The sequence below is a fragment of the Lissotriton vulgaris genome, chromosome 9, assembly GCF_964263255.1.
Source record: "Lissotriton vulgaris chromosome 9, aLisVul1.2, whole genome shotgun sequence".
Classification (NCBI taxonomy): domain Eukaryota; kingdom Metazoa; phylum Chordata; class Amphibia; order Caudata; family Salamandridae; genus Lissotriton; species Lissotriton vulgaris.
This window is the reverse complement of record NC_141697.1, coordinates 1,022,862,728-1,022,876,144: the sequence shown is the minus strand read 5'-3', so window position 1 is coordinate 1,022,876,144 and position 13,417 is coordinate 1,022,862,728. Positions and strand designations below refer to the sequence as shown.

The 13,417-nt window shown below is 41.8% G+C and overlaps 1 protein-coding gene across 5 annotated transcripts in view; it reads right to left on the bottom strand.

Moving 5' to 3' along the window:
- Positions 1-13,417, bottom strand: part of LOC147692727 (cyclin-dependent kinase 17-like) — a 600,938-nt gene that overhangs the window by 385,286 nt on the left and 202,235 nt on the right. The window lies entirely within an intron of this gene.

Below are 13,417 nucleotides of genomic sequence, written 5' to 3'. Positions count from 1 at the left end.
CTTTTATATTTTTTTACCTATTGAATAAAAGCACCGCTGGAACCAATTCAAATATCATTGCAAAAGAGAGAAATATACCAAATAGATCAGGAATAAATCCAAGAAACAGTCTTGTCTATCCCGGCACCTATGACTGTGGACCATAATCAGGCCTCCGAGAGTGTAAAACGCTAGTTCTGCATAGTAAGTTACCTGCATTACTGTTTTCTTAATTCACGCTGGGCAAGCATCAACCTGTCATGATCATGACACCGCAGTAAACCTCATTGATCGGGGTATTACTTTACAAATAATTACATCACAAACTGAAGTATGATTCGGTTTTGTCTCCGTGTACAGTCAGTGGAGTAAGTATTTGTTTTAATGATGGGTGAATAATACTGAATTTGAATACATAAGGCTCCAAATTAAAAAATGCATCTCCTTCGCAAGTTAAGAACTGATCCAGGAAAATGCAAATTGCCACCATAACAATAGCAATTTTAAACCGCTGGTTGATCGATTATCTGGGAAATCAACTCACCTGGCAGCCTTTTCACTCTGAGATCGCCAGGTAATATGGAGAATAGGATTCAGACGTGTATAAAAAGTTTTACAGCAAAAAATTGTTGTACTACTAATAGTGATGCTTCATCATTGGCATTAAGGATAGAGAAATTGTTCATGACCATTACAAATTATCGAAGACCAGCCACTAACGTATGAGGCCAGAATGTGGCACTAAACAGGGTAGGTAATGGGTGGTGGGATGTAGACACACACTGCCAAAGTCCTGGAAGAATCTTAAACAGAACCGCAGCCCCTTCTAAATCAATTGATGCTAAAAAGATGCATCATCAAGCCTAGAGCTTGTGAGTGGGTTGGTATTATGCTAGTGCCAAGTGGCAGAACCTCAGCCTTTTGTTCATGTAATGTGCTCTAGTGGAGAACTTCATGGAAATCACCTGGGTCTCCAGGTTCTCAACGATTAGATGCATGGTGTGCAAAGGCTTAGCTCATCTGGAACAATGTTATCAATGAGCAATGATAGAACGGTCTCATCTCCATAGTCCTTCAATGGACTGGGTGCCTTACTCCGGAGAATGTTAATTTAGTGGTCTTTCTGCAGGAAATTCAAACAGACTTAGCAAGGCTATGAAGCAGCAACTAGATGACGAGGGGCTCTCATTACGAGGGGCTATCATTGATCTTCAGAAGAACAGCTGTGAATCAAAGAAGTTGGAGGAAAGACATAAGAAAAAGCACCCATCCAGTTGAGCATCAGGCCTTCCTCTAGGGAGCTGGGCGCAATGACCACCCAGGAGACAAACTTGTTAACTTTAGTGCTCAGGGGAGATTTGCAAGCACAGCATTCAAAGAGATCGAGCTGAGGATTGAAGACAGCTTAGAAATATAACTTTCCCTCATATCAGAGGTAAACTCGATAGGGTTTGTCAGTTTTGATTCAGCTACTACTAATCCAATGGATATGAAAGTTCTAACCCGTTTGTCAACCAGTCCACAATTCTTGAGGGGGTTGAGGAGTAGCACAAGTACAGAACAGAGAAGATTGAGTCATGAGGAAACAGTACACTTATCAAAAGAGACTCCTGGCAGTTCTGGAGTTGCACCATGAAATCAGTGCCAACTCCTGTTCCTCTAATACCTGCATTGGCAGGAGGAATGTTGGAATCCTACACTTGTGGATGTGGTGTGCCTCTCTATGTCGGGGAAGAGCTGCCAACCAACAGCCTTGTTGCTGGGTCTCCTGAGAAGCAGCCTCAGCAGGGGATGTTGCCCTTGCTGTGCCATCTGTGTTGTAGTTGTGACTGATGGTGTGCTTGGAAAATAGGAGAGGCGAGACACTTGCACTTTTTTTTTGTTACAGCAAGACTCTGCTAACTGAGATAGCCACCTACATAGCAAGAGAACTGTGTTTAATAGTAGGGTGGAACATTTGGAAATGTACTTGCTTGGCTAAGCTGGAGCTGCAACAGAACCTGCCCCAGGCAACATCTGGAGTCACTCAAGAAAACAGAGTTGGTTTCCTGATCTGTTGTTGAGGAAAGGGGTAATTGCTAGGCTTCTCATTTAAAGTGGCCAGCAGCAGCGTACTGAGAAGAATAAATTGCATTCATTCTATGGAGCAATGGTTGTTTGGGACCTCTATACCCAGAATACAAGGTAGTCACCAGAAAACTGGTTTCATGGTCAAAACTACCTCTGCTGCGAGGCGCTCAACACCCTTTCTCTGGACTATGGCATCTGGATTCAGTTGAAACAATTTGGGGAGCAAAGGACTAAAACATTTGTGGTACTTTGACCTTACTTGTGGTTACATACATTTGCGTTGGACCTGTCTGGGTGACTTCCATGTGGGAGGGTTAAGTTCTTCTAACCACCTTCAGATTTCTTTGTAATGATTCACTACAATATTTCCTGTGAAACTGGTTCATCATTACTTTGCACCAAGTCAAATGGCTCAAAGGGTATCTCTTACCAATGGCAGTACACAACATGGATGGCATGACTTCTCCCCAAGCAAGAAATATATCGTTTGTGGGTCAGTAGCTGCCAACGCTCATTACAAGAATGACTAAAAGCCTAAGCACTGAAAATAAAGCTATCTGAATTGAAAGAAAGAAGATAAAAAAGGGGAAAAACAAAAAATAAAAATAAAAACATGCAAATGGTATGGCTCTGTGTTAACAGTTTGTTGAATGAAAAAGAAGCAGGTTCTAATCCACAGCAAACAGAAAAAATGTCATCTGAAAAGGTCTGCATATGCACTTTTGAGGGGGATAAGCCACATAGAACACATGCATGTGTGCGAGGTACTCTGTGTAAAAGCTCTGATTTACCAGCTACATAAGCAACTTTTTATCCAGCCACTAAGTGTCAGGTTATCCAAAACACTGAGAATGGAAAGAATCAAGAGGCAAGGGTGAGGCACCACCAGTCTTTAAAGACAAATTCTGCACCTTTCACAAATACAGCAAGGAGTTAAGAAAGCCTTCAGTGGTGAAGATCAACTATGATATAGACGCCAACAAATTTTGGGATCATATGCTTAATATTAACATTTAATCTATTTAATGACTTGAAAACCATCAACCGTCCTACAGGGACACAATTAACTTGTACTTCACTTGGCACCTTGGGTCATGGCTAAATCCTAGGCCTATAAAGTAGTATATTTTTGCCTTACACGTTCACGTTTACCAAGAGAGTAATAGACAACGGGTTGTAAATTGCACTTATCAAGTAAGGCTTTCTACACAAACAAAAGTAGACTGAAATTTAGGCATGTTCTTTGAAGGGGAGAAAAGACACTAACTAGGAAAATCTGGCTGAGGTTCCTTAACTACTGCAATGTTTACTCATACCTCAAACTATTCTTTCAAAAACTGAAGTTTCCCTTCTCCAGAGGAAGGGAAATGCCTTCTTGCCAGAGAGAATGGAGTTTGATTGTTGCTCAACCACAGATGTCTTTTGTAGAGAGCCAAATGTGGATATAATCAATAGGAAAGGAGGTGACTAAGCTGCTGATAATTGTGCTCTCTCAGTCCAGTCCTCCAAAAACTCTGGACTATACATTATGGTAGCATTACCATTGTGTGGTAGAATCGTCTCTCACCAGTGCAGTTGATGTCATTTGTTTAGTCATGCAAATAAAACAGAAGTCCAGACAGAAATGTATTCTCTACTGTCTAGAAGGATGACACCAGGTAATAACCCCATACTCCCGCTCCATACGTAGCCACTGACAGACACTTTTATATAGCATCACTATTTCTTTTGGTGGTTTATGTCCCAATTGTTTAGCAAATCGATAGAGTGCCTCGCGTGCTGCTTTGATAAGTTGTGACCTCTGATTTACAAGTCTATCCCAGGTCCTATTCGCCAAAAGTAAAATCCCCCGATGGCTAAAAGATGATGATTTCATATATCTAAAGCTGGTATTTTTGGGGATATTAGTCAGAATGGATTGTTTTTTATGATTGACCTTGAGCTTCAGATCACCCATAAAGGTATGGAACCCAATGAGTAAAATTTGCAGCCCATTAGCGGTGCACGATGAAAGCATCGCATCATCTGGGTAAAGGAGTACAGGAACCAAGCGGTTGCCCCTTTTGGGAAGATCAGTGGTTAGGGATCTTAAAAATGCATCCAGTGCATTACTATAATATACAAATAAAAAGGAATCCAAAATAAAACCTTGTCTGACAACCCCCCTCCCAAGTAACTGATATTGGATAAGTCAAATACCCTATCTAGTGTAAAAATAACCCTCATGGTAGTGTCTTGATGTAACCTTCTGAAAACTATTAAAAGGGGGCGGGGTCAACCCCAGCTTGACCCATATTCTTCCAAAGTTTATCTCTGTCCACTAAATCAGAGACTGAGGAGAGGTCCATAAAGGCCACATGCATGGCCCGTCCCATGGACTTGACATACTTATTTAATATAAGGGAGAGATTAAGTGCTTGTTCTGAGGTGCCTAAGCCTGGTCCAAACCAACATTGCACCCCTGTAAAGAAGGCTCTCTCTTTTGCCCAGGCTTCCAGTCCCCCAAGATCACTCTCCCAAATATCTTAGCAGAAGAACTGATAACAGAGATGGACTGGTAATTTGACGGGTCATTTTTATCTCCCTTCTTATAAATGGGGATTGTCACATATTCCTTCCAGGAGTTAACAGGGCCTAAGACATTTATTATCAATGGGGCGAAGAGGTGCAGATCATACTTAAAAGGCTCAACAGGAACCCCGTCTGGCTCTGAAGCTTTTCCTGAAGCTGAGCTGATAATAGCTTTTCGTACTTCCCCAGTTGTATTTGAATTACTGAAAGTCACCAGATCCTCACAATTAAATACAGTAATCTGAAGCCACAGGATACACTTCCCCTAACTTAGCAGTAAACATTTTCAAAAAACGGGAGACCCAGTCTTGCTCTAAAAAAAGATAGTCAGTTCCTGAGGGCGTTTTACCAGTAAAAAAGGATGGTTTACTATCTTCCAGAAATATAGGTCTACAACAGTATGATTCCACATCGCATCTCTAAACTTCCACAGCATCACGGGGGCACCTTATTAGTTGCTTAGTTCAGGAGCTTGAGAGCCTTAAAACAGTCTTTAGTAACCCATGAGTACACTGGGCAGTCCTTCAATGGTTTAACCTCAGTTAACAACCCTGCAATAGAAGTGCAAATGTTCTCAAAATTATCCAGAATTATCCCAAAGTCTATGCTTTTGGCTAAGCAATACATAAACTCATCAAAATTTGACAAGACCAGTTAAGAATGAATTTTGAAGAGATCCACCTTTTTCCATTTTCTAAGGACCCATTGGTTTCTAGAGAAAGATAAGGGTGTGATCTGTCTAGACGGCGGGGGTTGTGGATGGAAAAGAAAATGAGACTTATTGGTCGATGATCACTAAAAGGATAAGACAAGATCTCGTATTTGCTTAAAATTGAAATCAAGGATTAAGAGACTAGAATGTGATCCATAGCACTCTCCTACACACGTATGTTAAAGTGTAGTCATCAGAATCACCAAAGATTTCAGATGCGAAATGCAGGTTATTAGTCAGTATTATCCTCGTCAATATTTCTCCATGGGGGAATGGTGAAAGTGTGCCACCTTAACATCCTGCCTATCTACTATCCCACACACCCAGGCGCCTGCGAAAAAAACATTTAGCAATATTAAAATCACAAGCCCATAGTATGGAACCACCATCGCACTTGTTACTTATTAGGCGTAGGATAACAGACCCCAGATCCTTGGCAATATTCACTGGTTGGGTGAAAATTTATAGGAGGATATTAAGCTCTGTAGTAAAGGAAAGCTTCAGGAGCTGATAAGAGCTTGTGAGTAACTCTATAACAGATAGATTCTTGAGCCTAGTCAAAACAAGGGCAGCCAAGCCTCCCTAACCGCATAAGAACAGACGGCCGGAGAACAAAAAGATCTGAACCCATCTACTATTACATTGTCGAAAACCCACGTTTCTTGGCAACAAATGGAATCAAAGAGATCTATAAAAGACAGCCAATCAGGATCACATATCTTTGAGAGAAGACCTACCACGTTCCAAGAAATAAAGGCTAAGGTGTCCTAGTGTTTTATGCCAACACTGTTAATTTCCATCACATTGTCACCTTGGGACAAACTAAGAGGTTCCATACTAGGAATTTCTGCAACAAGTCAAGAGATCCTATCCTATAACCCGTGGTGGAGGTAGAGGCATGTGTCCTGATCCCCAGGTGTTGGCAGCTCTAGGGCGGTAGAAAAACCCCAGAGGTACAATAGAAAATGGAATCAGGCATGTTATCTGTGCCTTGACTACAACCAGAGTTCATCAATAGGCATGCTAATTCTGGATTTCTGCAAGTAATTACAATACAGTCCCCCTCTAGCGTTTTTCTCGATGGGCCTACCCAACCTACCATCCTTAGCATAAGAATATCATCATATTTCTTGATGGAGAATACAGAGTTTTTGACAACCAATAGCAAACCTTACTTTCTTTAAGTCTGGGAAGAACTATGTTACTTACCCTGTAAGCATCTGTTCTTGGCATGTAGAGCTGTAGATTCACATGCTTTGCATACTCCTACCATCTGGTGTTGGGTACGGATGTTTGCAAGTTGTTTTTCTTCGAAGAAGTATTTTCCAGTCACAAGGTAAGGCGATAAGGCATATGGGCATTGACTCCATTGTTAGATTGTTTTCCCGTAAGAGGTTGAGCATGGAGTAAGTGAATGTAGTACAGAGATGTCCATGTGTATGTAATGTAAATAATAAAAACTGCAAAAACAACAATTGATGGACAGAATAATAAGAATAAGAACCACCACAGGTGTCCGGGGTGGAGGGGGTGCACATGTGAATCTACAGCTCTACATGCCAAGAACAGATGCTTACAGGGTAAGTAACTAATCTGTTCGAGACATGTCTGCTGTAGATAAAAATGCTTTGCATAGATTATATAGCAGTATTCTCCCAAATCAGTGGCTAACCAGTAGGTGTTGCAGTTGTTTGAAAAAGTGTTTTAGCACTGCTTGCTCTACATTAGCTTGTTGACATGCTAATTCATCCACAAAATAATGTTTGGTGAAGGTGTGTGATGTAGACTATGTAGCTGCCTTACATATATCAGCTATGGAAATATTACCCAAAAAAGGCCATAGATGCTTCTATTTTGGGAGCAGAGTGTTTAGTTCTTTTAGCTTTAACATAGCAAGTTTGAATACATTTATGACAATCCACCTAGAAATACCAGATTTAAGAGATAGGATTTTCTTTATGAGGTGGAGCGAATGCAACAAAAAGTTGTTTTGCGAAAATCATTTGGCCTATCAATATAGTATAACAATGCTCTTTTTACATCAAGAGTATGAGGAGCCCTTTCTGCTACTGAATCAGGTTGAGGGAAGAACACAGGTAACTCAACTTGATTGAAAAGCAGAAAATACTTCTGGAAGGAATTTAGGGTTTGTACGTAGAACCACTATCTTTATGAAGTTGAAAGAAGAGTTCTTTGAATGTTAATGCCTGTAACTCACCAACACGTCTCAGTGAAGTGATAGCAATTAGAAATGCAACCTTCAATTAGAGAAGTTTTAATGGACAATTATGTTGTTGTGTAGTTCCTATAGAAAATATACAGGATCTGCGCGTTTAGACAACACACACTGTAGGATTGGTGTCAGACGAACTCTGATTCTCTCCCCCCTCCCCGGGTAGGTTAGCCTTTCTGTATCAGCTACCTCACAGTGCCACTATAATCTCCTCTTATCAAGGAGAGAATAGTCTCTGGCAACCTCAGAACATGACAATCCTGATTCCTCAGGACCGTGGAAACATGTACTACTTTTTGCTCAGTCATTCGTGCTTACTTAGTTTTGTCTCAGAGATACATCGAATGAAACAAGCTGGGTGTTTTCAATAACCATTTAGTGAACAGTTGTTAATCTTGAGTAGAATAGATGTGCTGCAACAACCATTAGACAGTATATGAAATAAATGATGAACGGTACTACAAAAGTAAAAGGATGGTAGAGTTCTATCATCTTACTAAAATCATGAATACATTCAAATATATACAACATGACAAAAGATACGTACTCCTACGATGCCTCCCTATCTAGATGTACCCAAGTGTACCTAGCATGGGTGTAGGTGTTAATCTACTAAGTCAAGAATTCCTCAAGGATTCAGTCAACCCCATTACCTTCGTGAGACTGTGGGACCCAGTCCTGGTCTCGAGTTGGACACCCCACGAGGGATGCTTAGACCACGGAGAGCTGGTGTATCTGCATGCAGGAACCTCAACGTCTCTGGTCAGTGTGTTTCGATCTCCTCTAGCTTTCTTAGCAAGACATGATGTATATATACCCCCATAGGTCTCCCCAGGGGGTCCTACCTTACTGTGTTGGCCTATGGATGACGTCAGGCCTGAACTTTGTGCATAGATTTTATACAGAAGATGGTAGTCCTGCTGTGCTTCCAAGAACCCTCATGCATAATGTATGAGATTTCGAACTGGGAAAAACTTGCATTCTGAATGCAGTGTAATATCTAGGAAAAAGGTCAATCCCTGTAAACCGTGACAAGTGTAATGTAGGGAGAGAATATAGGTGAGGGGTAACACGTTTAACTGGGCCTATATTATAGTACTTATATGGAATAGAACAGTGTAATGGTTCAAAGGGTGGACCAATAAGACTTGTGAGAGCAATATTACAGTTGCAGATAGGTGCAGGTGGTACCCTGGATGGTATTATTCTATTAAGGCCTTCCTTAAAAGCTTTAATTACTGGAACTTTGAATAGGGACAAATGTTGTCTGTTTTGCAGATATGCAGCTATCTCTGAAAGATGCAATCTAATAGATGTGTAAGCTAAGCCAACTCGCTGTAGATGCAAAAGGTAACAAATAATATTTTGCATAGATGCATCAAGCAGATCAATTGTGTTATTTTTACAATGGATGACAAACCTTTTTAACTTAGTGGCATAACATGCTCTATTGATAGTTTTTCTTGCTGCTTTCAAGATTGTCATATTCTAGTGGTAGGTTTAAATATCCAAATTCTAGGACTTTAGGAGGTTGAGCTCCTTGGGGATTGGATGCCTGATTTCTCCACTGCTACGTGCAAGAAGTTTGGAAGTGAGGTGCAGTTTTTGGTGTGGCACTACTGACAGTTCTAGTAGTGCGGTGAACTATGGTGGACAAGCCCAAGTAGGAGCCACTAGAAATATTTTGAGTTTTGTCTGTCTGAGCTTCCGAACTAGCAAAGTAGAGGGATAGGCGGAAAAGCATAAGCAAATATCCCTGACCAGTTCATCCATAGAGCATTGCTTTTGGATAGATGTGGGACTGCGGAGGTGAAGTTTGCGCATTTTGAGTTCTCTGCTGTGGCAAAGAGGTCTATCTGTGGAAATCCCAATTTTTGGAAGTACGGAAGGAGAACCTGGGGATGAAGTTCACATTCATGTACTTGTTGCTGCATCCTGCTGAGGTCGGCAAACTGGTTATGCATTCCTGGAAAGTGTTCTGCTAGAAGATTCAAATTGTGATGCATCGCCAAACACCAAATGGCCTGAAGGAGGCATGCCAACTGTAGTGTGTCCCCCCCGTTTTTGTACATAGGACATTGCTGTCATATTGTCCATCCTAACCAAGACAACTTTCCCTACTAGGTGCGGCTGAAATCTTTTTAATGCTAGTTGAACTGTTAGAAGTTCCAAGTAATTGATGTGGAGACTTCTGTGTTTGGTGTCCCATAAACCTTGAATTGTTAGATGCAGGAGATAGGCACCCCAACCTGTGAGAGATGCATCTGCAGTTAGTATGACTTGTGGAATGGAGTCGGTGAAAGGCCGCCCTTTTGTGTGTGTTCCACCACTGCAGAGACTAGATCTGATAATTGACCCTGTGACTGATTCCATGGATGTGCTAAACATTCCTGTAGAGGGTGCATGCGTAATCTTAAGTGAAGCACTATTGTATGCATGATGTCATCACTCCTAACAGCTGCATGAAAGTCTTCACTGTTAGGTACGGGTTGTTTGAAACTGTAGTAATAAAAGTTTGAAAGTTTTGAATCCTGGCTGTATTGGGAGAGGCTAGAACTGCATGAGTGTTTAGTGTTGCTCCCAGATATGTTTGCAGTTGTGAAGGTTGAAGATGGTACTTTTGTGCATTGGCTGTAAATTGATGGAGAAAGTTTATGGTAGCTGGAGTGTGATGTAAACACTTTCTCTGTGTGTTGGCTTAGATGAGCCGATCGTCCAGATACAGGAAGGCATTATTTGTTGTCTTGTTAGTTGAACTGCTACTACTGCTAGACATTTTATGAATATTCTGGGTGCAGAAGTCACTCCGAATGGAAGTACTTTGAATTGATAGAGGTTTCCTGCCATCACAAATTTGGGATGAACTGAGTGGATAGGAATATGAAAGTATGAGCCCTTTAAGTCTAGTCTCAACATAAAGTCGCCTTATTGTAGAAGTGGAAGCAATTGTTGAAGGGTAACCATGTGAGAGTGTTCTAACAGTATGTCTAGGGTTAAGGGCCTGAGATCTAAGATTGGTTGTAGAGACTCAATCTTTTTGGGGATTAGGAAGTAAAGTGAGTAGACTCCTAATCCTTGGTGTTGTAATGGAACTGGTTCTATAGCTCCTTTTGTTAGAAGAGCTTGTACTTCTTGTTTGAGGAGCTGTTGGTGATGTGATGAAAGCTTGTGATTGCGAGATAGAATATTGGGAGGATTACTGGTGAGTTCTAGGCAATAGCCATGTTGGATAATGTCTAATACCCATTTGTCTGGTGTTATTGCTTGCCAAAAGGGAAGAAAGTGTTGTAGTCTCTCCCGACAGGTGTAAGGTGGTATGGCAGATTATACGCAAGTCACTCTTTATAGGGAGATGGAGAGGTATGCCTTCCTCTGCCTTTGAAATTGTTCCTTCTGTAACCGCCCTTATAAAAACCCATAGATGTAGACGGTTGCATGTTTGATTTATAAGAGGATACATTTGAATCTGAGGGATTACCTCTATAGAATGAGCGGCAAAAAGAACCTCTATTGGATGGTGACTGAAATACTCCCATTGATTTTGCCACTTCTGCATCTTTTTTCATTTTCTAAAGTGACGCATCCACTTGAGGCTGAAAAAGGTCTTCTTTGTCAAATGGAACATTTAAAATAGACTGTTGAACCTCTGGTTTAAACCCAGAGATTGATCCATGCATGTCTTCTAAGGAGAATGCTGGTGTTAATTATTCCTCTTGCTTCAATGTCAGCAGCGTCTAGTGCACATCTAATGGAGGAATTAGATTTTAATTTTCCCTCCTGCACTAGTTCCTGTCCTCTCTTTTTATACTCCTCTGGGAGGCATTAGAGTAGCTCCTCCATTTCGTTCCAGTGGGCTTTATTATATCTTGCCGATAGTCCTTGTGTTTTGGCAATGCGCCAATGATTGGCTGATTGTGCAGCTATTCTTTTGCCTGATGCATCAATTAACTTAGACTCTTTGTCTGAAGGAGTTGAATCCGCTGTAGTTTGTGAGTTTGCTCTCTTTCGAGAGCATTGGATATCACTAGGGATTCGAAAGGCCACTGTCACTTAATAAAAATTGGGTCAGATGGTGGAGGCTTGTATTTTTGTTTTGTTTTTAATCAAGCTTAGGTGTTAAAATAAGGCCTCTTGAAACGACTGGGCAGACCCCTATGTTAGCCAACCTTCTATTAAACACTTGAGGCCAGCAGGAAAACACCCCTGAAATAATATGGGCGGTACATTACCGTGCGGGATTTAATGTCTTGCCAAATGTTTTTCCACTCCTATTCGCTTATGCCATCTTGAGCTCACCCTTCTGTAGAGAGGCGTCATTACCACTATATGTCCTCTACAAAAAAATCTTTTGAAGCAACTGGGCAGAAACCAGGTTTTGTTAACACACCGTTTTTTAAACACACTAGGGGCAACATAAAAACCTCAACAATATCGCCATGAGGGGCCGAATAGAAACATGGGAAGTCATTGCCTTGCCACGACTTGTCATTCTTGTATTTATTTGTTTATGCCGTCATGAGTTCACCCCTCTACTGTGAGGTGCCAATACCCCCATTTTGTCGTGCATATTATGAAATAGGAGAAACAATTATTTACAATGCAACGGTTTCGCCTTTGGAAAAGTTAGAGCTATTGGCATTGTAAATGACAACATTTTTATTTATGTGTTGGCTTTGACAACATAAATGGCATTGTCATTTACAAAGCCAATAGCCTAATCTCTCGCAAATGCGACACCTATTGTATTTGCACCCACACACACAAACAAAACCGAGTAACAAGCAAGCAACAGAGGCAAGGACCAACCTCCTTTAAGCTTAGGATGTCAAGATGGAATAGGAAGCATCCCACACGTAAACAACGATTTTTTTGTATCTATGAAGGTAAAGAAAACAACCAGGAAGAAGAAATAGGACTACAAGTTATACATTTTTCTTCATTGCATCATCCGGGTTTCTCACTGAATAGAAAGACATAAAAATACTTTTAGGAGCTATTATAGACGCAAAGTAACTAGAATATTGCTAAGTCTGGAGAGGATGTCCTCATTACAGAAAAACCGCCATCTGAGCCAAACATCACAGTCTCTGATAGAGTTGGATGTGATGACCTCCCACATTCATCTACCTCTGAATGTCAGATTGCATGTTCTTTTATTTATTGCAGCATTTGTATAGTGCATCTGTGAAGGTCTAGAACAATAGAGTTGTATTTTTGACACATGGTCTGGCTGCTAATTGTAAGGCAGCTCTGAGCGAGGCCGATTATGTAAATGGGACAGTAGCCAGTATAGCGTTCCTAGAGTCCCCGCCTAAGATGGTAAGTGTATGTACAGCAGTTTTAGGTTGGTCGGGTGAGATGAGTTTACTGCATATGAGATCACTGCTGGAGGGTTGCACAAGAAAGGGCGTGTGAGGTGAGGCCAGGGATCAGTTTCTCGTTTGTTTGCTCCACAGAAATTAGCCAGTTTCCCAGCCCCAAATGGCCACCATGACAGATTCCCTTTTGATAGGTTAGGGAATGTACTAGATAGCGCTGATGGCATAAACAAAAAAGACAAGGAAAGGCACGGACAGCGGGAGGGGGGACGGGAAAGGCACGGACAGCGGGAGGGGGGACGGGAAAGGCACGGACAGCGGGAGGGGGGACGGGAAAGGCACGGACAGCGGGACGGGGGGACGGGAAAGGCACGGACAGCGGGACGGGGGGACGGGAAAGGCACGGACAGCGGGACGGGGGGGCAGGAAAGGCACGGACAGCGGGACGGGGGGGGCAGGAAAGGCACGGACAGCGGGACGGGGGGGCAGGAAAGGCACGCTCACTCCAGCAGAGGATATGTGAATACCTCAGCC